Genomic DNA, 23,974 nt, shown 5'->3' with positions numbered 1-23,974 from the left:
ATTATACATGAAACAAATGGGTTATAGTGTATAAAATAAAATTTAACCAGATCATATGATAGTGTATTCCGTTCTAGCACTTAAGTGCTGGAGTATAGTCACAAAAGCAGTCAATGACAGAGCCAGAACTGGAACACAGGTCTGATGTCTCCTGATCCAAGGGTCTTTCTGATATCATAGTTTTGATATTAACAATGGAACAGGAATTCCACCTATGATTTTAAATGGAATTATTCCTAAAAGAGCAGCAATGGAGAGATTTTAAACTTCTCATATAGGTATTTTAGTTTGCTATTAAGTCTTACAGATTTCCGTGGAACGCTTTTAGTCTCATTTGCAAAGCCCGACATGGAACTGACCAGTACCCTGGCTACAGTTTTTGAAAACCTATGTTAGCGCTTGCTATTTGTATCGCAGCATTATTCCTAAGAGCCCATTCCGTTGCTACTTCAACTTTCCACTATAAAGTTAAAACAGTTATTCTGTAGTCCCAATGATCAGGTGTGTGGGAATTGATACATTTAACATCCTTCTTTAAAAAGCCTTCAGTGTCCTGGTGAATTAATATGATCTTTATGAGCCTGGTGACCAGATTTTTGAGCCATTCTTAACTGTGTTTTAGTGCTAAGATTTTTATAAATGGAAGGAATTGTCACTAGTTTCAGTGACTTCAACACTTGAGGAGAGTGAATTTCACACCTAAACTGATTTAGCTCACAAAAACTCCAGGTAAGAATATGCATCCCCCAGCCCTCCTCTGGGCCTTTCAAAAAGGGCATCCTAGATATCTGGGCAGACTGACATGTTGCGATACTTTGTTCTCACATTCACTGCATAACCAAATCATTTTGAAAATCTGAGTTAAAAGATTCCTAAACTTGTTTGCGGCAGGGTCTAAACCAAAGAGTGGAATGTGCCCCCCAGGTTTTGTTCCATTTGATTTTGTTAGAAATGCCACGTTTTCTCTGGTGGAAGCATGTCTAGATAATGGCTTCACTGTGCTGGTCTTTGTTCTCCCCAGGCAGGCCTCCGCTTTTAAGGTCATGCTAAGGCCCATTTGGTCCAAGGTATGTCAGCTCTGGTAGCCAGCAGAGATCCGTGTCTGTCCAGGGGGTTTGTAGGGCAGCCACACGGTATTTTCTGAGCACCCCCTGGAGTTGTCCAGCTCTGTTTTCTTTTAGAATATGGCATTCTTTCCCTGACGCTGCTTTGTAGCTTCAATTCAGGGTATGGTTTATCAACATTACCAAGTGTTCCAATTCACCTCCTCCCCCCTTTTCCTACAGAAGGTGATTCTAGGATGTTTCACTACTCCACTCAGTCCCCAGCACATTGCTGACACTCAATAAATGTCAAATAATGCCACACTGTAGCCAGTATGTGCTCTTTAGGCATTCAGAGAAGAATGGCTCTTTATTCTCATTGTCAAGTGGTACATTTTTCCACTTGTTAGCTGGAAAGGAATTGGAGTCAGGTTTTCCCTTTATATACCTTTATGGCTATGTTTCTGTATTAAGTTGTGCTTGGAGTTTAAGTTGTTTGGGAAAGTGCTTAATTAAACAAATATGCTGGGCAAAATGTGGTGTGCATTGCCTTTCTGAAAGGTCATGTCTCACTGGGAAGTGGTGGAATGTCAAATCTATATTAAAAGGGAAGCAATTACTCTTCCATAAATAGGGATGACAGAGGTTCATATTTCTTGGAAATTCAGTAGAGTAAAAATATATAGTGTTTTGTACAAGGAAATGAAATATTGTGTAAGGAATACAATGCAATTAAGCTTGTGTTTGGAAAATAAACAAGACACCTGGAGAAGTTATTTTATTTCATTTACCCCGCTGTTGTCAAAAGAAAATTTAAGACATTTCTTCTTGCCTCACAGAACACTAAATCAGAGTTGTTTATCTTCTGAATACTCTGATTCAAGAAGATTTTTCTTTGTCAGATGAAGATTCAGTTAGTAACCAGTCTTCCAATTCAAGCTGAGTAATGAAATTGGTGTTGGCCTGCATTTTTCCCATGGAGTGTGGATGGGTCATCTTTCCATATCGGGGTGTTGTAATACCCTCTAATTATGCATCCCTGGTGGATGCATAATTCTCAATTGATTTATCCATTTCATTGTACCCTGTCTGTAACTTCAGGTATGATATAAAGATTTGGTTTTCCCCATACTTTATTCTTAGCATCAAAAAATATTCTGCTAGATATAAAACCAACTGAAGTCTGACGCATTGTCCTAAAGAGAACATAAATAAACTGGCATTAATCAGGTGTCAGTGGTGTTGCTGGAGGAACGCTTAAACAATGTATTTAAGTCAAGGAATGTGGTAAGTCAACATTTTAACACCTTGTACTTCTTCCCAATTTTAATACAGTGATTAATTAATTAATTAATTAAAATGTAACCATGTCATCACTATTTGTCTCCACTGCTAGATGACTTTCTATGGGAGAGAGGCTGTTTGTCTTACTCATTCATTCAATCCTCAGGGCCTAACACAGTGCCTGGGGATTGTGGGAGCTCAGTAACATGAATGAATGAATAAATGGATGGATATTAAACTTTTATCCTCTGTTATATGGAGACGATATAACGATATAATGCCAGTTGCCATTATAAAGCATTCTGTAGATAAGCTCTAGAAGCCTAGTGCCTCAGGTCTTAGTGGGCTGAAAATGGAAATATAGATGAAAACTCTTAGAGGAAATAGGTTTAGCACAAAAAGAAATCTTTCATTTAAAAAGTAAGACCTTGAGAATGTTTAGTTACATACAAACTGTATAAATGAGTTTTGTTTTAATTTAATAGAACAGAATTCCGTGACATTTATCCTTTAAGAAAAAAATATAGATGGTTTATTGTAAATTGTCTCAATTTTGTTCCATGATCTTCTATTATTCAAAAATGTTTTGTGGATATCTACACTCAGCTTTCTAAATCTTCACTTCTTTGGCTCTGGCAAAGTATTAACAAATTTCAGGTTTTTTGTTATATACAGAACTTTTGAAAGTTAGGGAGGTTGAGAGCCAGAAGACAGGATTTTAGTTTTCTGCTCATAAGTTTTTGGTCCTTCTTGTTTCTGCTAGTACTATTAAGTTCACCTGGGTCAGGCAGAGATTTGAGGACTTTTGCAGAGTTATTGATTGTGAGTTCACAGTATGACAGTAACGTTTATTTCCCTCTATAGATCTAGAAGGATAAACCCTGTGCTTTCCCTGTTGAGAAGCTAGATAGGAGTGCATGTTTAGCAAGTCCATAAAAGGACACTTTATATCTTGAAAGCTGTTAAATGCAAATCTTTGAATCAGAGAACTGTTTTTGTGTCCATTCTCTTCCTTTGTTCCAGTCTCTCACTGCTAAGATATTTGTTGTCATATGGTTCTGATCCTGCATATTACAATAGTTTCCCAATTCTTGCTACTGCATCTTTTTCCTCTATGAGTGTCTCTCTGGTTGTGAAATAGCATCGTTAGGAAATCCTAGGTACACCAGAGAGGAGGGGCGAAAATGTTTCCAAAGGGAAGCCTGGAGAGAGATATGGATTAGAGAACCAAAATTGTCTCCCCATTTGATTTATTTGATTCACCAACCACACCAAGACAGTAATAAATATGATTTGGTAATATTTCTGTGAACTAAGTCTGTGAGAGTTGATTTCACAGCTAAGATAAATTCTCATGAAAGCCAACATAATTGCTTGAGTATGAAATGTCTGTGGCTTGAAGCAATGAGTTTAAATTCTCCTCTTATTGGTTTTCAAATTAAACTCTGAAATGAAAATAGGAGTATGACGCCCTACTTGGATGACTGTTTCTGCCTTTTCTGAGGGAGAAAAATAGCAAGTTGGTGCCTTTCAGCTTTTTCAAATGTCATTAAAAGGCTTTGGAGAAAGTCTTCATGCTTAAAACACCTGAATGTAGTCCATATCCATTTTTCTAGGGGAATTAGGCATTGTGTTCCCTGGGAGCCTTTGCGTATTTCAAACAAAGAAATTGCTAGGATAGACTCAGCAACTTAGATTCAGTTCCTTTCTTCCCAAGGATTTAAACCAGAGTTGTATCTTAAACCATTAGCAGCGCCAGCAAGGATTTTGGTCAGTGTTGGAGGCATTCATGTTCAGGAGGTTTCTGTCCAAGGGCTGTCTTGATGAATGAGCCCAACACGGCTGTGTAAAGTTCAAGAACACAAAGAAATTATTTCCTTCACAGCAAGTTTACTTTTCTTCTAGGATTTCAGAACAAACACATGGCCCGCTCCCCACCTACTTCCCGGAACAACTATTTGCTGATGGGCAATCCCCTCCCCCACTACCCCCTCCAGACAAACACTGTGGCTTGGGACAGAAGTGTGCCTCCCTTTGGGGACCATAAAACGACCCCAGCTGTGTTCATTAATGATAGGGGAGCAATCGCTAGTTGCAAACATGCTACAGGAAAATATATGCACGGTTCTAAGATAACGTCTTTAAAAGAGATGCTGTGATGGTTAAGTTGCAAGAGAAAGTCTGACAGATCATCATTAAAAGAGACTGGTACAAATGATCCAATATCTTTAAAAATGTGATTGTTTATAAATAAGATTGTATTGCTAGTTTTTGTTAAAAAAATAACTTTTATTTTTGAAAACTAGTCATTCTAAAGAACTGGTTTCAAGACATTAATTGGCTTGTCTCAGGCTTTTATTTTAAAGAATGAGTTCACATTCTGGCTATTTATAGTGAGGAGAGAATGAAAGTGAGTTGTGTGCTACAGCGTAAAAGTCCAGTGTGGTGGGGATTTTGTGAAGGCATGCACTCCAAGCTGAAACCAGCAGGGAGACAGTAAAGCGTTCAGGTATTTCAGTGAGCAACCTGTGGGGAAGCGCTCTTAAAACATGAATAAGCAGGGGTGTGAAAATTTCCCTAGCTGGGTCTAGCCTGAAGGAAATTTCTAAACACCTAAATTTCTTGGGCAGTCTTAGAGGCCTCCCAAGAACACAAATAAAGAAAACTATGCGCATATTTTACTACCTTTTGGAATAATCAGGGGTTTAGAGATGACCTGTAGAATACTGTAAAATAACCTGTATGTTGGAGAAAAAACTTGCATCAAATAGGAAAATACACAGAAAAAGTCCAAAGAGGGTTATTATTCAAATCTGTTGCTAGTTAAATCTAGTTACATTGAACAGTGTATCCATGGCCCTCTCTGGCAGACACAGTGTTTTCCATTATTACCAGTGTTACCATATACTATCCTGATTTATTACTAAAGCTGTAACACCTTGCCAAGGAGTTCTCGAGTTTGGGAAGAAAAAAAAAGCCTTTAAATCAAAGTAACACGTGGATATATAAAGCTATACGAAGATCACTGAGCTCCCTCAAATCATGCACTCAAGAATATTAATTGCAAGCCTAGCTTTTACGATATCAATTTACAAATCAGGAATCTTTGTGACCCAACATTGCATGTGTAATGTATTTTTATTTTTCCTCAATTGATTTACTATGGAACCAACTTACCCATAAAGAATGTCCTTAGTGGCTATACCTGCTGAGAGAAAATATTGTGCAAGTTTTAATTATATACCTTGCATATAAATTATATTATTCTGCTTCAATTTGCTGCATTCAAAGGGAAACTATTTACTGGAACATGTAATTAATTTTAATTAACACAAACAGCCTTAGTAAAGGGAACTGACATGGCACAAGCCTTGGTAGAAAATGTTAGTCACACTCTGCAGCTAACTCTGAGCAGATGCATGGTTTCATAAAGAAAATATTTGCGGAGCCTAACTGGAGCGAGTTTTTTTCCTTTTCTTTTCTTTTTCTAATTTTGAAACTGCCTACGTTTATTTCTTAGAATCTGAGGAAAACACTGTCATATAAAGGAACAGGTTCAAAAAATGCAATTGCAGAGAGTGGTTTTGACTCTTCAAACACAGTATCTGCCTTTGCTGTCAGTGTGTTTGTTAAATCCATACTTCACTCCATGCCTATAAATCTCTTACAGGCCAGAGCGTGAGTGATTGATGTTACAGTACTAGATATTAGCCCCAACTCGTTTTACTATTATAGAATGATTTTACTTTAGAAAATAGATAAATCCTGCTTGACTTGGGTTACTCTATCAGTGTATTAAGGTAGTTAAAATATTTCTGTGTTTTGATGATTACATTGTGAATTTTAAAATAAATTGGCCACATAAGATCTATACCAATGGCTCTCAAACTTGGTGGTTTGAGGACCCTTTTCACTCTTAAAAATTGTTGCAGACTTCAAAGGGCTTTTGTTTATGTGGATTGTGTGGATTATATCAGGAATTCTGTGAGCCAGTTGACTTCATGTTGTTGCTTAAAATTGGCTATAGTTAGAGTATATTTATATGAGGGAAATTGGCAAATGCTACAAACCATGGCTTTTCTTTTCCTGGAAAGCTAGCTGTTAAACATTTATTAGCACACCTCCAATTATAGCCATTGTCAGAAATTAAAAATGAGAAATTTTAAAAATATTCATTTATTAAATCATGTAAATAATAGTAATAAATCTATTTCATGTTAACCTAAGTATGTTATATGGAAAAAATATATCTTAAAACATCAGTGAGAAGAGTGGCATTATTTTTTTTACAATTTCGCAAATCTCTTTAATGTGTGGCTTAATGGAAGACAGCTGGGTTTTCATATTTGCTTCTATTTTCAATCTGTTGCAATATGTTGTTTTGGTTGAAGTATACGAAGAAAATCTGGCCTCAAACAGATATGTAGTTAGAAAGGGAAGAGTATTTTAATAGCTTTTTCAGATAATTGTGGATTTTCTTCTTTGATACCTCACCAAAATTCGACAAGTGATAGTTTCTGAAAATTTAGTTGCAATATGGAATCTGAAATCCTATCAAAGAACTTTTCATATTCTGTTACATTAACCCATTGATCTATCGTGCACTTTAAATGGATCTTTTACTTATGAATGATTTTGTAACATCATACATTTGTCATTTGGAAAATATTGGTTCACTGATTTATACAGATCTTCTCAAATGTTTACATTTCATTTTTCAGTATTTAAAAATTATGTTCATTAATATAACCACCAATCTCATCCGAAAGGGAGACGCTGTCAAGCCCATGGTGGGAGATACAAGTTTTCCAAAATTCTAAGGCCGAATTTTATCCTTGGTCACAAATACTGTCAGTTGTCTTCCTTTAAGTGAGAGGCTCATTTTGTTCATTTTTGAGAAAATTTCTGCCAAAAACTCAAGTCTTCATAAACATAGATTGGCTATCAGTCAGACTTTCAAATCAAAATGGCATCCCATGAAAAAAGCAGGTGCTTCAGCTCACAGTTCAACTGAGCGAGCGCCTTTGCTGGAGACAGCCACTTCAGTGTGCAGCAGAAGTGCTTATGTGTGCCTCCCATCTATTAAAAAGATGTGTACTCGGGGTCTAGATTAAAACAATTGATATTTTTTCTGCTTCATCAGGATATCCTTAAGTGAAGCTGGCTTTTTAAAAAACTGTGTGTGCATGACAACAAAGAATACAATGACTATGAGTACAGCTTTATGGCATTGTCTTAATTGGTGCTAAGGCACCCACCCTTGCTTGTGTACCATCAGTGCAAGTATTAACACATTTGTTGCAAGATAAGCCATGAAATTCAAAAAAATTATTCTACACTTTGACTATTTCAGCAACTCTTGTGTTTGTTGATAAGCATTCATATAAATGAAGGTCTTCGAGGATTCGTTGGTACTGGAACTGGACAAATATAATCAAAACAAGTGTAGTCATTCTTTAGATTCGTCCGTTTTAAGGCAAAAGCATAATTCTGCAGATGAGATTTTTAACTCATGCTTCATGTTAGCAACTGAATCTTTAATTAGACAAGTTACACTATCACATTTAGAAAATAACAGTAATTTCCTTTTACTGACTTTTTATTCAGTAGGTATTCAGGTATGTCAAGTGTAAAAAGTGTTATTTATTAATCTCTCAGCTACAGCGTGCAGTTCTCCAGCCATTGCAACACAACAACTTATCCCATAAGATACTGCAAGTGCTTTTTCATTTCTACTTTGAAAAGCTCTAACAAACAATATTTGGCTTTCAAAGAACACATTATATCTAGGTTTAAAATATGTGATTTCGTTTTTCTTTAAATGTTGAATGATTGGTCTCAAAATGATGCCATAACTGGCATTATAATGCTATTCAAAAGGGTTCAGTTGCATAAGACAGTAAGGTAAATTATAAACATCTGTAAGGCGAGAGGAAGGGAATAGCTTTCATCCCGTTTTTGTTTTGTATTTATAGCTTTGTCCTGTTTCTTTGCATTAGGTTCCTTCCTTCTAGGAGTCAGAGTACTTTCTGACTTGTCAGTCTTAATCTTTTTCAGCATCTTTAGATGTAGCTGTTGCAGCTAAAGGTTGAGAAACTGAATCTTCAGATCTTCCTTTTTTAAGCCAATGAGCCATTTTTAAACATAAGAAAAATATGAATACATTTTCTTTTATTTTAGAAAAAGTTATTAAATTCTCAATTTTAGATAAATTTTAGATAAAATTTTATAACTTAGAAAAGGTTTCTTTTTTTTAATGAAAGTATTGGAAAACAAGACAAAAATATATACCTGTATCGTTGTGTGTCTCCACATAGGCATGAGGTAAACTTTAGGATTTCACAATAATTTATTAGATGATAATGAGGTTACAAAGATTATAGCAGGTATAAATGAAAATTGCTATTAGGAGCACCGTACTAAGAACAAATGAGTTAATCTCTCAAAATGCACATACTACGTTTGAAAATTCTAGAAGACACGAGAATGCACAAGCTCACCTTCTATTAACTGCCCCAGTGATATCATCACGTGCCACGTAGCTTCCAGAAAACTCCTCTGAAGATTCATAACAGAATGAGAGTGAAAAAGACAAACATATTATTACAAAAATAGTTTTGACCTTGAGAATCCCCTAAAACAATCCCGGGGACCGCAGGAATCCCCATACAATACTTTGAGAACTGTGGCAAATAGGCAATACATGATGTAATGATTTATAGGGTGACATCAATTTAAGGTTTATTTTCACACAGTGACGGGGATACTTATTGCATAGGTAAGTCTGTTGGTTGCTTCTCTTAGTTTTGAAGAACCGAGAATCCACTGATTCTTCAAAAAAAAAATTTAGATTTTTACGTGTCCTCTAGATCCTGTCTTAAAGCAAAGAGTGAAGACAGAACACATCTGGAAAGTCAAACTCATTTCAGGCCAAGTTGATAGAGAGATTTATTGTAGCAATCCAAAGCCATGCCATTCAGTCCCCTCCCACTCATCCCCTGAAATAAAACCCAAGACAGTCATGGAATTTCCAGAGCATTTGTTTATTCCCCTTATCTACCATGGCTCTTTCATCAGTGATGATACTGATGTAGATGGTGCCAGTAAGAGAAATCATCAAATAGCTAGGGTTGAAAAGGAGATGAGGATGTTTGAAGTGTGTTGATTCCGAGAAGCATGTGTGGAAATGCAGATGTGACGAAAGAGAGTAGCTCTATTACCACGAATATAGACATTTCCCCTGCTCTCTAATTCTGTCCGAAAGGGAAAGAACCCAGGGCCTCAGTCTCAAGTGAGAGAACCCCTTTGATAGTCCGGGGGAAAGATATCTTAAATACCCCCACTTCCTTCCCCTCCACTGTGATAGGTTTGAGAAGTGATGAAAGACAGGAAATAATGAGCTACTGTTAGATGAGTTTTTACTACATGCTATATATGGAAAGGGTTATTTGGTCATATAATATCTTTCATCTTGAATCAAAACAGTCAGGAATTTAAAGTAGAGAATTTTCTCCTAAAGCACTGCTTTTCAAACTTTCTTTGATAAAGAACTTTTTTTTTTAATTGTCAATCCCTTGCGGACCATGTGACTCACCTTATGAGTTCAGCAACACCCAAACTGGTCTAAACCCTATTCAGTAAGACTAGTCCACTGATCATGGCTTGGATGTCACGTAGTGTTGGAGTGCTACAAAAGCTTCCAACTGCTTCTCAATTTCTGTACTTATGTACTTGTAGACTAGTAACAAGCAGTTCTCAGCCCTCAAGTACTGCTCTGATGTTGACCATCACAAAGATAGGGTTGAATATGCCAAGCACACTCCCCGAGAGGGTAATTATTCCTAGACAACTGTGGTCTGTCATTTGTGTAGCTGTTGCTAGACGCACAGTGGAGCTAGTTACGGTAGTGTGAGCTCAACAGGTAGAGTCATTCAAAGTATACATCATTCACACCTCAGAGTAGTGCCCATGGTCCAGATGCTGATTTGGCTTTTCCTATAAAACACAAAATGATGTCAAATTATTGGATAGATCAAATGCATGGCAATTCACTACATCTCTATTTTAACAAAGAAACTATCACCTGAATGAGTATGTATTGAGCAAGAATATGCAGACTCTATAACACATAATTTGTCACTGAAATTATTTTATTATTAATTATTTGCAACTGAATCTAATTTTCTTCTGCACCTGAAAAATATCTGAATTTTCTGCAGTGCTGCATCCCTACCCCTTCCGTGTGGCTTCTTCTTATGCCCAAATTGTTAATGAGGAGAAGCAACCTGAGAAAGATACACTTCTTTCCTGTTCTTTTTAGAACCACTTTGCCCTGTTGTCTTCTTTTGCCTCTCTCCACAGAGCTATGTTTTTTTCTTCCACATCACTTGACTGGTATAAAACTCTGAAAACAAATATTGGTTTCCAGCCCATGGAAATCCAGATAGTGCACTCAAGCCAGAGACCTGAGAAAGGAAGCTGTCAGCTGCTAGTCTTCCTTGCTCCCATGAGAACACCTGTAATATAGTTCCTTAAAAATCATCTATTAATATAAGATGATTTTTTTTCCCAACAAACTTCTTCTAAATTTTTTTTTTTTCCCCCAAAGCCCCAGTAGATAGTTGTATGTCATAGCTGCACATCCTTCTAGTTGCTGTATGTGGGACGCGGCCTCAGCATGGCCGGAGAAGCGGTGTGTCGGTGCGCGCCCGGGGTCCGAACCCCGGGGCCACCAGTAGCGGAGCGCGCGCACTTAACTGCTAAGCCACGGGGCCGGCCCCCCAACAAACTTCTTCTTAGAGAGTATTTCCTTACTGAACCACTTTATGTTTAACCTGGCATTGGTGGTTAACCAATTATGTTTAAGGAAGGCATGAAAATTATCTTATGGAATTGAAGGATTCACATTCTGTATTATCTTCCCAGAGCATCAAGTTAGTAATGGATAAAAGTGACTCAGAAAAAGATATAAGGTCATCATCAGAAAGAGGTTTTTAATGTTTTTTTATATGTTACATATATTATATTTTTATTATAGCTTTTTTAAAACAGAATGGGCAACTTGTGAGTTAGCAAGCCTCCCCCATCACCAGAGCACTTTGAGCGGAAGCTAAATAGCAACTTACTGGCAGGGTGATCATAATTTATCAGCACTTCTGAGAGTAAAAGGGGACACTATTAATAATTATGCTGCAATAATACCTGGCAATAAACCGAGATGGTCCAGGCAAAAAGGGATGAATGGTCAATCCTACATGTTGATGATGTCATAGAGGAGAGTCCTACCTCATGGGGGAATTTGGCTCAGATGACCTCTGTGGTACATCCCTACATTAACTACATAAAACCTGTTTTATGCACAAATATTTCCCTACAGTTTTTTATGATTACTTATTTTGCTAATATTCCCTAAAGAGGGTGAAAAGTGCTTTATTAAGCATCAGAGTTTAAATTACGTTGGGCAACGTTTACGTGTAAATTGTGTTGTAATTCTTTCAAATATTGTAACACAGAAATTACGCACCCCCCCAAACACATTCTAATTTATATATAAATTAAATTGCTTAGTATAACTGCCCATTCCCCAACTGTCCTTGATGAGTGAGCTTCATGTTAATTATAATTTTCCAGTCTCAAATGTGATACCACTATTTATTATTGATAGTTTCAACTTGCCTCTGAGATTCTTCTTATGAATCGGAGGATTAGAGCATTCCCAGAATCAGAAATGAGGATTCTCACTTTCATATTAGGCAAACTGATGTAAATTATAATAAAGGGTGTGAGAACTAAAAGTTAGACAAAAGGCAAGATTGTTTCTTTGAGAGGAAAGCATACCTTACTATTCTGTGAGCTCTTTGGGAGTTTAAATTTATGGAAATAAAGAATAATCAATGGATAACTACATATTTAAGTTTTCAAATAGCCATTAGCAAAGTTTTACTGTAAAGTTTATGGAATTGAGATTTTTTTTTTTTTGATATGGCTAGGAAACTCTAGTCAAGTAGGTTGAGGGTAGAAATTATCCAACTTGGGCCGGCCCCGTGGCTTAGCGGTTAAGTGCGCGCGCTCCGCTGCTGGCGGCCCAGGTTCGGATTCCGGGCACGCACCGACGCACTGCTTCTCCGGCCACGCTGAGGCCGCGTCCCACATACAGCAACTAGAAGGATGTGCAACTATGACACACAACTATCTACTGGGGCTGTGGGGGAAAAAAGGAGGAGGATTGGCAATAGATGTTAGCTCAGAGCTGGTCTTCCTCAACAAAAAAGAGGAGGATTAGCACGGATGTTAGCTCAGGGCTGATCTTCCTCACAAAAAAAAAAAAAAAGAAGAAGAAAGAAAAAAAAGAAATTATCCAACTTATTAGCACTTTACTGAGCAGTTATTATGTGCGAGGGTCTGTGGCAGGGGCTAGTGGAAACAAAAATAATCCTTATTCTCTGCCTTCATGACTTTTGTAGTATATTGGAAAGAGATGGGTATTTTGGTCAGTGGTATAGTATAATAAATAATTATATTTCCCAGCATCCTAATTTCCTAGATTCCCAATGCACAAACCAGTCTTAACATCTGTGTAAATAGTCTGTAATACATTGCAAAAACTCAGAGTTTGCAGATCCATCTCCCTTGGGAAGTGAAAAGATAGTCTTTAGAAGACTTTACAGGGCTTTAATAGTGAGCAGGAAAATGGCAGACTAATTGCAATGTGGGAAAACATGAGGTGTCATATATTTAGAGGAAAATGATCCAAACTCTATTTAAGATTCTTGGAATCTGGTTAAGTGCAGTGAGTGAAAGGACCTAGGAGTCTCTGTAGACTAGTCCTTGAAAGTATCTATGCAACATGTTGATGAGGTCAAATGGACTCCTCAAGAATAAAAAACATCCTGCTTTTGTACAAAATCGTGGTGTTTTATAACCTAGAACATTATATTAAAAACTTCTCAGTCAATTGCAAGAAAAGGTATAATATAACCAGAAAGATCCTGTAGGTGAAAATTAAAATAATTGGTAAGAGAATTACCTTGTGTCATCATAGGATAGCAAAAGGATTAGGATGCTTCATTCTGAAAAAATGAGAGATGTTTTTAAAGTGTTAATGTCATTAGATTACGTGACTATGATTTTCCTCCATGAAATGTTGAACTACTAGAATGAGGAGGGACCCTTGGATAAAAATATAGGCTGCATTGCAGTTCTGTCAATTATAGACTTTAATAGATTACATTAGCCCCAAGAGGTGGTGCAGATACTTCTCAAGCAATTTATATAAAATTATGGCTGCATCAAAAATTAGCCTGTTCATGAAGGAAAGCATCTCTGAGCTCAGAGACTGATTGCAGGGAAGACCTCTTTGCCTTTCCTGATATGTTTCTTGCTTTCTCTCTCACACATGGAATACTGTTGTGGTGGATCGTAGATCTGACCCAGAGTTATACTATTTTTGTACTCTGTTCAAAGTACAATAGAATTAAAATGGCAAAGTGCTCATAAAAAGTGCTCTACAGTCTATTTTCCTTAGCTGCGTAAGTGGCTCTTTTCTTTGCCCAGGGTCAGTATTCCCTAAATTTTATCAATTCGTGATGTACAGCTGCTTTGCAGGGGTGCATGCTGCCATTAGTGTTTCATAATAGGTAACAAATATGGTGGCCTTTAGGGAGACATTCTCTACTCGTTCTTTGACATGCCATGGAGGAGAAGGCAAGTTTCTGTGATTCATTAGCCTTTTTCCTCATAAACACTTCTGCTTTATCCTGTCTTCAGTTAAAAATGAGGAGCATCAACATGTGACTTATTGCGTAAGTGTACAAACCAGGCCTGTGTCACATTGTACCATTGACTTCACTGCATTTAATGTTCTGCTGTGTTCCCATAGTAAACCCAGCACATGCTGACTAGAGAAGAACCCCAGCAGACTGTAGTGACTGATTTAATTTGGAGGTTAAAATGTTTTTTGTCTGGTAGTTTCTTTTATCACTGTGACTTTTCCTAGACTATGAGATCAGTCTCCCGACGCTTAACCCAGGGAGGTAGGCCAGTTTTCTTGTTGCTGAAATTTGCTGTGCTTATTTTCACTAGCAATCTGGTTTTATAAACATAATCCTGCCAGGCTGTATGTCATTTTTCTCCTCTCAGTGTAGGAAATGAATGAGTGTGCGTGTTGAGAAAAGGATTGATGCTTCATCACCTTGGGAGAGTGCAATTCATTTGTGAGAAAGCTTGAGAATAATAATTTTATGTTGGTTTGAAAAATTATTTGGGGCTTTCGAAGTTCCTTTTAATACACCAATGTTTATAATAAAAGCATATTCATTTGAAATACACAAGCTTAAAAGATATTTCATTGAGTAACTTTGGACAGTAGACTAGTATAATACCCAAGGCAGGGTCTTTCATGTCTCTGCATATGCACAGTAGAGTGTGTGAGTATTTGCACTCGAATAATTCCCAAATCAACACAAAACCATTAGCAAACTCATGACCTTGGTCCGTTTAACTTGCTGTTGTCAAATGTCATCAGTCTTGATCTTCCATGAGATCCTGAACGCCTCAGTCACCAGTGTCACCCTGTGAAAACATTAAGAGAATGCCTTTGCTCCATCTACATGCTGAGGATCCCAACTGTACACATCCAACTCTACTCTTTCTCCTGGGCTTCCAATTTGTATCCAGTCTCCTACCTGCCAACCCCAGTTGAGAACTGAACTCCTGATCGCCCCACCCAGACATGCTTCTCCTCCAGTCTCCCATTTGCTCATGCCAGAAACTTAGGAGTCACCCTTGATTCCTCTCTTACCCTCACTTTCCACAACTAGTCCCTCAGAGAAATATGGTGGCTCTTCCTTGGACATGAATACCTTTTTAGATTTCGACCTCTTCTTACCTCCTCTCCTCCCCAGCCTAGTCGTTGCTGGCCTGGACTTCTGCAGCAGCCTCCTCCTTGGTCTCTTTCCGCTCTTGCCATGCACAGTTAGTGTGTTCTTCATACAGCAACCAGAGAGACATTTCAAAAGAAGTAAATCAGATCCTTTCACACACGTCTGCTTAAACTCCTTCAGTGTCTTTCTGACTACTCTCCATTGCTCACCCTGCTCCAGTGATATTGGCCTCCTTTGTGTTTCTTGAATATGTTGAGCTTGTTCCTGCTGAGGCCTTTGCATTTTCCAGGAATGTTCTTCCCCCAGAAGTTCTCATGAGTCATGCCTCCCTCTTCAATTCATGTCACTTTTCTGTCACCACCTCATTTTCTGACTATCCTCTCTAAAGAAGCACTTCATCATTCTGTCCCCTTCTCCTGCTCCATTTTGTTCATCACACTTATTACTTTTTGATATTTTTATTCATTTTTTTTTGTTTGTTTTCTGTCTTCCCCATTTGACTATAAGTTCTGTGAAGGTAAGAATTTAATCTCATTTGTTCACTGCTGTATCCTCAGTGCCCAGAACAGTGCCTGGCACATAGTAGTTATTCAGGAATGAACGAGTGAGTAAGTGAGTGAATGAGTGAGTGGATTTTGGTATTGCTTATTAATATCCTTGAGCTTGCTGCTTGCTGGATTTTTTTCCTCAGCTTAAGCTTCAGTCAACCTTTATTTAATGGTAACTGTATGTTCTGTGAGGATATAAAAAATGGTACTGAATAATTATATAGCACTTTATACTTTACAATTAATTTTTACATATATTATTTTATTTTGTTAAATGTTTAAGAAGCCATCCAAAAGAGATTGCAGGTTAATATTAGGAGGGAACAAGAAAAGCATTCTTGAAAAGCTTATAAGGAGAGTCACTAAAACTCAAAATTGTGAAAATTAATAGTATCCATTTTTACACACACACACACAGAGTGACAAATAAGAGGAGTAGTTCAAGCCAAGCATTACTAATTAAGTTATCTTGAAATATTATTGTGAATGAGGTGAAAAGACTAGATTGAAGTGGCATTCCACGTAAGAAGACTGGAATATGGGAAGTCCTGGCCAAAGACAGAATTGGCAAAATTGTGTTCAAGGAGAACAAGTTTTGCTTTGATAGAAAGAGTCTATTTATAACTGGAAGTTATGAAAACTGAATATGATAAGGTTTTCTCTGTGTTTAGTGATGGGGAGAGAGAATATGTTAGCAGAATTAAATTGTGGGAAGTTTTGAAGCTGGGGAACAAGGAATTCCTGCAGAGTTTTAGAAGGGAGCTGACAGTATCTAGAGAAGAATATATTTCTAAGGAAACACAGTGTGGACTGAAAGGAGGTGAGGTGAGACACACGGAGAGGGGCCCGGGAAGACGTTGGAATATTCCAAGAGACAGTGAAAGGACAGAGTTCCAGAGGAACCATCCACTTGAAATTGGTTTCTTTTCTCCACGGTCCACAAATTCATCATCACGATGGCAAACTCAAGAAGAGAGTCACCAGGAAAATGGTACCCACAAATAGAGATTGGGTAACCTGTGAGCTGATGGAAGCATACTTAAAACATGCTGAGCTAGAAGGTGACACCTCCCTTGGATTAGCTCTTTGCCCCCACAAAGTGGTTTAGAACCCAAAATGTTGATGCATATTGTTTAGCACTGTAAATTACTTTGTAAATAGCTATTGTACTTAATATAAGTAATTATTATTCATTTTTAAAGTATATTAACAGCTTAATCTTAGTATTTTCTTTACAATTCAAGCTGGTTTGCAGACCAACGCCATAATTTTTTTTTTTTTTTTTGTGAGGAGGACTAGCCCTGAGCTAACATCCGATGCCAATCCTCCTCTTTTTTGCCGAGGAAGATTGGCCCCGGGCTAACACCTGTGCCCATTCTCCTCCACTTTATATGGGATGCCGCCACAGCATGGCTTAACAAGCAGTGTGTTGGTGCACGCCCAGGATCTGAACCTGTGAACCCCGGGCCGCCAAATTGGAGCACGTGCACTTAACTGCTGCGCCACCAGGCCGGCCCCAGTAACTCCATAATTTACAATTCTGTTCTTGAATGTTAGCTTCTTTGTTTGGCAGTATTGTACTTGTTTTTTCCTCAGTGATACTTTGAAAAATCGAATGTGCTTTTTGATCATTCCATTTCTTTGCTCTGAAATTTTAGAATATATATAAGGTTGGAATTGAAAGGGATCAAGAGCTGTTGTAGTTCACCTGTAAGCAAGACCATATCTACAATGTATTAGCAAGATGAAAATCTATTATAGTTGTTTGTGTGACTGTTTATCACGGTGTTTTTACCAAGCTCAGGGCAGAGCGATGGAGTTGCTGGCGTTTGTGACTGATCTCGTCCATTGCTCATCCTCACTGCTCATCCCGTCCACCTCCTTCTTTAGTCTTCCTGTCTCAGTTAGTTATATCACTTGAAAATTGCCTTGTGAGCTAATAACTTTCTCCAGGAACATTTGCATTTTAATAGTAAACACTACCAGGCACCATGCCACATGCTTTGCATACATTATTTCAAATCCTTAAAAATAGTATCTCGTAGATAGTATCTTCCTTAGTTATCAACAAGGAAATTAGGACTCTGAGAACTTGAGTAATCTGGCCCAAAGTCACAAAACTAAATAACACATAATTAACAAGTTTCAGAGTTTGAATTTCTCCGTCTGATTCCAAAGTCTATGCTCTTTCCATCACATCATGCTGAAGCTTCTAAAACCCTACAGCTTTCAAGACTCAAAAGGGGATGAAACTGCCAGAAACCTAACTGGTTGGTGAAAGTTTTGATAGGTGAGAAGGATATTGTGGGTAGGATATAACCATTACCTACTCCACATATTTAAAAGTCACTCTGACTTTATCTCTGTCAGGAAGCATCTTTTGTTAGATCATTGGGATGCTAGGCTTAACTCAACTTGGAGATAGTCTCAGATTTCTTATCTGCAGATACAGTTCATCGTTCTTGTCTAGTAACTGTATTCCCAGTAGAAACCCACATGTGTCCCTCATATGGAGGGAGAAGAAAAGTACAGTCCTCCAGCCCAGGCACCTGGACAGCCTATGGGGCTGCCTCGGGCTTCAGGCTTCACCTTAGGGTCAGACCTGTGTTTATGCCCACACAGCTCCAGCAGCATAGCGTCAGTCTGCACCTTTTTACTCCAGAGCTTCTTTCAGGTCCCAGCCACCTTAGATCCTGGCCACTGAGAGAGACTTGATTATCAGAATTTCATTTGGATAACCAGAGTATTCTTCCTCATATCTCTGTGGCACATTGTCAGTTTCCTGTCAGTTTTTTCCTCAGTAGCAATGGCTAAAACGCAGGGGGGCTTCATATTGCTGCCAACGGTGTTTTGCCTGCTAGTTTCATGTTGAAAACATCTTCCCCTGACCTTTTAACCTCATCTGTCTCCTCTTCAGTCACCTTGGAGGCTGTCTCCAGCTCCCTCCCTGGTGGGCCGCATGGCTTTAGTTGGATTTCAGAACTGGGCACAGCGGTTGGCGTAGTGGGACTTGACCAGTGAAAAGTACAAGGCAACAATTACTTAGATTCTTTGGTTTTGCCTGATTCTCCATTGCTACTTCCTGAAGCCATTTTAATTATTTCTTTCTATTCCTATAGAAAACCAAGTTAACCTTGATTTTTGTTGAGATTTAGGGGGGTCATTTTCTAAGTTTTTCAAGAAAGAGGTAAATTTCCCTCAGCAAGAGCTACGTTGTCTCCTTCCTCAGCTAAAAAAGAGATTTGGGGTTGCCTTTGTGTTTTCCTTGTGGTTAAAAATGTGCAATTATTGTTTTGCAATAGGTTTTGGTCTGTGTTGCATGCAATTTTCTCTTTTATATCTTTTTTTCCCCTTAAAATTAAATCCAGTAAAATGTGAAAGAAAGAGAAGTGAAATAATTTCCACAGCTGCTGAGTTTTCCTGGAAGGCAAAGACATCTCAATTTTAAAGTTAGTCTTAAAACGTGAAATCATTGTTCTTTGAAACAGCTGTCTGGTCAAAAACTCCTTTGTAGTGTACATTTTTAAACAGCAATTTCTAAAATCCACTAGGAGCTTTGTAAAGATTTCCTTTATCTGGGTTATGAATTATTTTCAGTCTTTTGAGTAATTGTTAAAATGATGAAACCTACTAGAATAAAACAGATGTCTGTTTTTTGTTTTGATTTTAGGAGGATGTGGGAAATGTCAATGGAATATTGGGATTTACTTGGTACCTTGACAGTGAAGTCTAAATAAATGATTGTTAGTGTCTTAGCAGTCTGGTCACCATCAATTTTTGTATGTAGTGCCAGGATATAAGCTTCATGAGAATAGAGACCTTGTCTATCTTAATCACCATGTGTCCCTCGGGGCCTGGCACAATACCTGGCACATAGCTTCTCAACAAAGGTTTATTAAACAAATCAATCAATCAATCAATCAATCACATACAAACCATTATATGGAATGATATGTCATGTAACCAGATGCAGAATTCACCCGTCCTTCTATTGTCTTTTACACAGACACCTGGCATGGAAATTTTCCTTAATAGAAACTTTGAGGTTGAAAATGTGCCTCAAAATCTCTACTGTCTTTATTAGTCCCTTATGGATCTTTCACCTATGATTTTATGTAAATCAGCTCTGACATTGTTTATATTTTTACTACCTCTTGGAATAATAAATTGCATATATAGAAAGTAGTTATAGTTCACCTCAAAGGATGTATGCGTAAGGCATGAAGGGAGCACAGAGGAGAGAATAACTTATGCCGTTAATGCTACCTAGGGAAGACTCAGAGGAGGGAATATTTGAGTTGAGGCTGTAAGGATGAGTAGAAGTTTCCCAGGTGGTGAAGAAGGCAGGGGGACAGAGGCAACAGTGCATGAAAAGACCTGAAGGATGAAAAAGGGTGCCATGGGACCCCTGGCCATAGAACCATCACCATCATCATCATCATGACCTATCTGCTTAAATATTACTCTTTCACACAAGACATAGGTTGCCACTGAAGTGTTTAATTTTTTTTTTCAATCTGATTTATTTTCTTTGAGGAGTCACTTATATGTATTATGCTGAAAACTGTGGGTGCACCTAAAACAGCTTCCCCAAACAAGTCACTGAATAGCCAGGCTTCCTGCAGACCAGGTTTTTACACATTTTCATTTGTGTGATATGTGATGAATTTTGGGCCTTAAACAATTTTGTGCCTCTGGTTACATGCTGCTCGTCCCTATCCTTGTCTCACTGAAGGGACCTGGAGAGGTGCTGCAGAGCCGGAACGGAGGCGGCGCTGACTACTTGGTTAGGGCCAGGGGTCAGAGCCCAGCTTAGGTGGCCCTAACAACACAGCAGCCCATACTTCCCTGATGCAGCCAGGACATCTTTTTGTATCCTCAGACAGAACGGTGGCATGAAGACATGTTTACAAAACTTTCCAAAATGAGTTTAAGGAACTGAGTTTGATATAACTTGACATGATTAAAATAATAATAATATCAACAGGCAATAATTTAAAAATCATTTGAAAGGCTGATTTTGTGGGGAGCCAGTATAACAACCCTGCTTGATACCATGACCCTGCCAGTCCCTTTCATTCTTTTAAAATTTTCCTCTACACTAGTCTCTTTAACAGCATCTCAACAGTGATAAACTTATCCAGATTCCTCACCCCTAATTCCAGGCTCTAAGAATTCTCATCCCACTCTCTCTAGGTGTTCAGGGGCTCTCATGAATCCACAACTCTGTGTTATCTCACAATTGTTTTTGGCTTCTTGGTTAATACTGTGCCATCTGAGATTAGATGTCATTTCTCATGTGTTGATAGTTCCTCATAAATCTTAGACTTTAGAACTTTTAAAATGAGTTATTATTTTTTCTTTATATAATAATAAGTATTACTAGTTAGTCCTTAACTCAAATGAAAGATCCCACACAGGGTGGATTCTCAAATGTACAAATGTTGGAGGGACAGAAGCCAGGCTAGTGCAGCTTGGGCGGCATTTTTTCCCAGCACGTGAGGAGACCTGGCATGGAGGGGCCTATGGCGGCTCTATATTTATTCCTCAGATTTTAGAAATGCTGAGCTTAAGCAGATTATTACCACAACCTCTTCTGACCTAATAAACGAGACAGACTGAGACTAATTGTGGTTCTCTCTCTGCTTTCTTTACCAGTTGCCTTTTATTCCCTCCTAGAGTCTTTCATTGCTTTGGGCTAAATGAAGTTTGGATTGCAAAAACAACCTTTTTTAATGATATTATAATATTGGCTAATTTGCCTGCTATTGGTTATGTCCAAGTAGACACATGAGCTGTGGCTGTTTGGCTTGTCCTCCTATGGGAAAATACTTAACGAAGCTAATAAGCTGTATTAAAATAAAATAAACAAATTCACATGGCACCCAGCATCACAGCCACATGTAGTATGGTTATTATTTATTATCCTCAGATGCCAGTCCCATGTCTCCAACTGCCTAGTGGGCATTTTCACTCAGAAGGCCTCCTGTCACTTCCTGCCTGTCTGAAGCCAAAACCATTGCCCTCTCTTCAGAGCCATCCCTCACAGTTGGAGTTATAGAGGGCCAATAAATCACACCCTTTTCTTCCCCTCTCTAGCTAAAATTTGTTGTTGCTGCTGTTTTTAGAAGCACAGGAAACAAACAGATCTGACATGAAATAAATGGATCTAGATCTGTAGCCAAATGTCTTGCTAATAGTTCAGCCACAGCTGAGCAGCCACAGGCTCCTCACACAGGGCAGAGCTCACCAGAACATCTTGGAATGGGAGAGAAATGTGTGTGTCCTGTGGGCACAAGCTTGCTCAATTTGTCTTTTGTAATACACCGCTCAAATCAGCCAGTCCTCCTCCTGTTTGGGGGAGGAAAGACTGAAGGCTAGGAAAAAGGGGCCAGGAGCAGAAGTCCCTTCAAGAAGCCAGGAGATCAAGTTCCCAGGACTAATCACTCTCAACTTTTCTATTTTTATTTGGATACCTTCTTAATTTATGTGACATAAGATTATTTTAGCATTTGGGTGTGAGGAAGAATATTAGATATTAAATATTCTATATTGTGAGAATTTCCACCACTTAAATTGTAATCTGCCATCTTTATGGTCTTTTTCATCATAAATAAGACCCCACAGTTATAACCAAAACTCACACTTTCAGCTCTTTCATCGTGACTTGATTAACACTGACAGGGACAGGCACCATGGCCATTGGCAGCCAGAGAAAGTAAGGATGGTGGTGACTCAGCTAATTCTGCAACTGCCCTTACAGTAAATGTGTTTTGCAATGCTCTTATATTTTAAAATATTTTTTTCTAAAAATCTAAAAATTTTTATTTTAAATTAAAAAAATTTTTTATTTATTTCCTTTTTTTTATTGCTCTTCACTATGTCAAGAAAAGGAAATATCAGCCAGCCTCCAATTTAAAATTGTTGCATTGATCTTTGAGGGTGATATTGAAGGACAAGGAAAAATATTTTAAGGAAATGAAGGGTACTAATCAGTCATTGGTGATCGCTTCAGTCTTTCATTCATTCACTCACAGTTATTTCCTGAGTACATTCTTCAGGTCGGGCACTGTACTTGGGTTCTATGAACAAGAGAAACATGTTCTCTACTCTCATGGCATTTACAGTACAGTAAGGGAGACTGAGAGCAAACAATAATTACTTAACTACAACTATTAATTACAACTTACGTGAGAATTTATAATAGAGTGACCTATCCATTTTGAGAATTCAGGGATGGTTAAAACTAACACTAGAAGAATGTGTAGAAATAGACGAGGTGAAGGGAGAAGGGAAGATTGTTCCAGGCAGAGTGAACAGCATATACTAAGACCCTGAGGTAGGAAGAAGCCTCATGTGTTCATGCAGCTAACAGCTGGAGCCTAGTGAGGAAGAGTCAGGGACCAGGTCATTTACAACGCTGTAAGCCATGTTAAGGTTGTTGGTCTTTATCCTAATGCAGTGGGGAGCCCTTCAAGGGGTTAGGTTTGTCTGCAGAATGGAGCATAGGAGTGGAGCAAGTATAGGAGTTAGGAGATTTTTGTAGAGATCTAGGTGAAAGGTGCTGCTGTCCTGGACTAGAATGGAGGCTGTGGAGATGGAATAAAGGAGGTTTATTGACCGAATTGACTGACTGGAAATAAGGTGGGGGAGAAAGACATGTCAAGAGTGACCTTTAGGTATCTAGCACAAGTCCTAGGTGGAAGGAAGTACCAGTTACCACTATGAGGGAACTTTGGAGGAAGAGAAGGTTGAAGAGTAGTCAAGATTTTGAAAGTGGGCTATCCAGAATGCAACTGTAGCTTAAAGTCTGGGATTTGTGAGTGGTCAGCTTATACATGGTACTGAATGCAGGTGGTCTCTTGATAGTACAGTCATCCCTCAGAATCCACGGAGAATTGGTTCCATGACCCCCATGGATACCAAAATCACAGATGCTCAAGTCCCTTATATGAAATGGCATAGTATTTGCATATAACCTACACATATCCTCCTATATACTTTAAAACATCTCTAGACTACTTATAATAGCTAATACAATGTAAATTCTTTGTAAATAGTTGTTACACTGTATTGTTTAGGGAACTATGACAAGAAAAAAGAAATCTGTATTTGTTCAGTACAGATGCAACCATCCTAGGCCTTTCCATCCTATAGTTGGTTGAGTCCGTGGATGCAGAACCTGCCAATATGGACAGCCGACTCTATTCCTCAGAGA

At 38.3% G+C, this 23,974-nt stretch overlaps 1 protein-coding gene and 1 long non-coding RNA gene across 4 annotated transcripts in view; one reads left to right on the top strand and one right to left on the bottom strand.

Moving 5' to 3' along the window:
• DNM3 (dynamin 3) overlaps nt 1-23,974 on the top strand; it is a 523,181-nt gene that overhangs the window by 386,955 nt on the left and 112,252 nt on the right. The gene's annotated exons all lie outside the window — the stretch shown is intronic.
• On the bottom strand, nt 1,815-14,905 carry LOC131404900 (uncharacterized). Of its 3 annotated transcripts, none has more exons than XR_009219870.1 (5): nt 13,354-13,480; nt 10,281-10,322; nt 8,828-8,883; nt 5,505-5,535; nt 1,815-2,082 (listed from the first exon to the last, which is right to left on the bottom strand). It is a non-coding gene; the product is annotated as an uncharacterized LOC131404900 (long non-coding RNA). The 3 variants fall into 3 exon arrangements; XR_009219871.1 differs by lacking the exon at nt 1,815-2,082 and adding an exon at nt 14,813-14,905 and having other exon boundaries at nt 5,468-5,535; nt 13,354-13,396; XR_009219869.1 differs by lacking the exon at nt 1,815-2,082 and having other exon boundaries at nt 5,468-5,535.

This window comes from Diceros bicornis, chromosome 4, assembly GCF_020826845.1.
Source record: "Diceros bicornis minor isolate mBicDic1 chromosome 4, mDicBic1.mat.cur, whole genome shotgun sequence".
NCBI classification, from domain to species: Eukaryota; Metazoa; Chordata; class Mammalia; order Perissodactyla; family Rhinocerotidae; genus Diceros; species Diceros bicornis.
The sequence above is the reverse complement of the archived record's forward strand: the minus strand, read 5'-3'. Positions and strand labels throughout refer to the sequence as shown.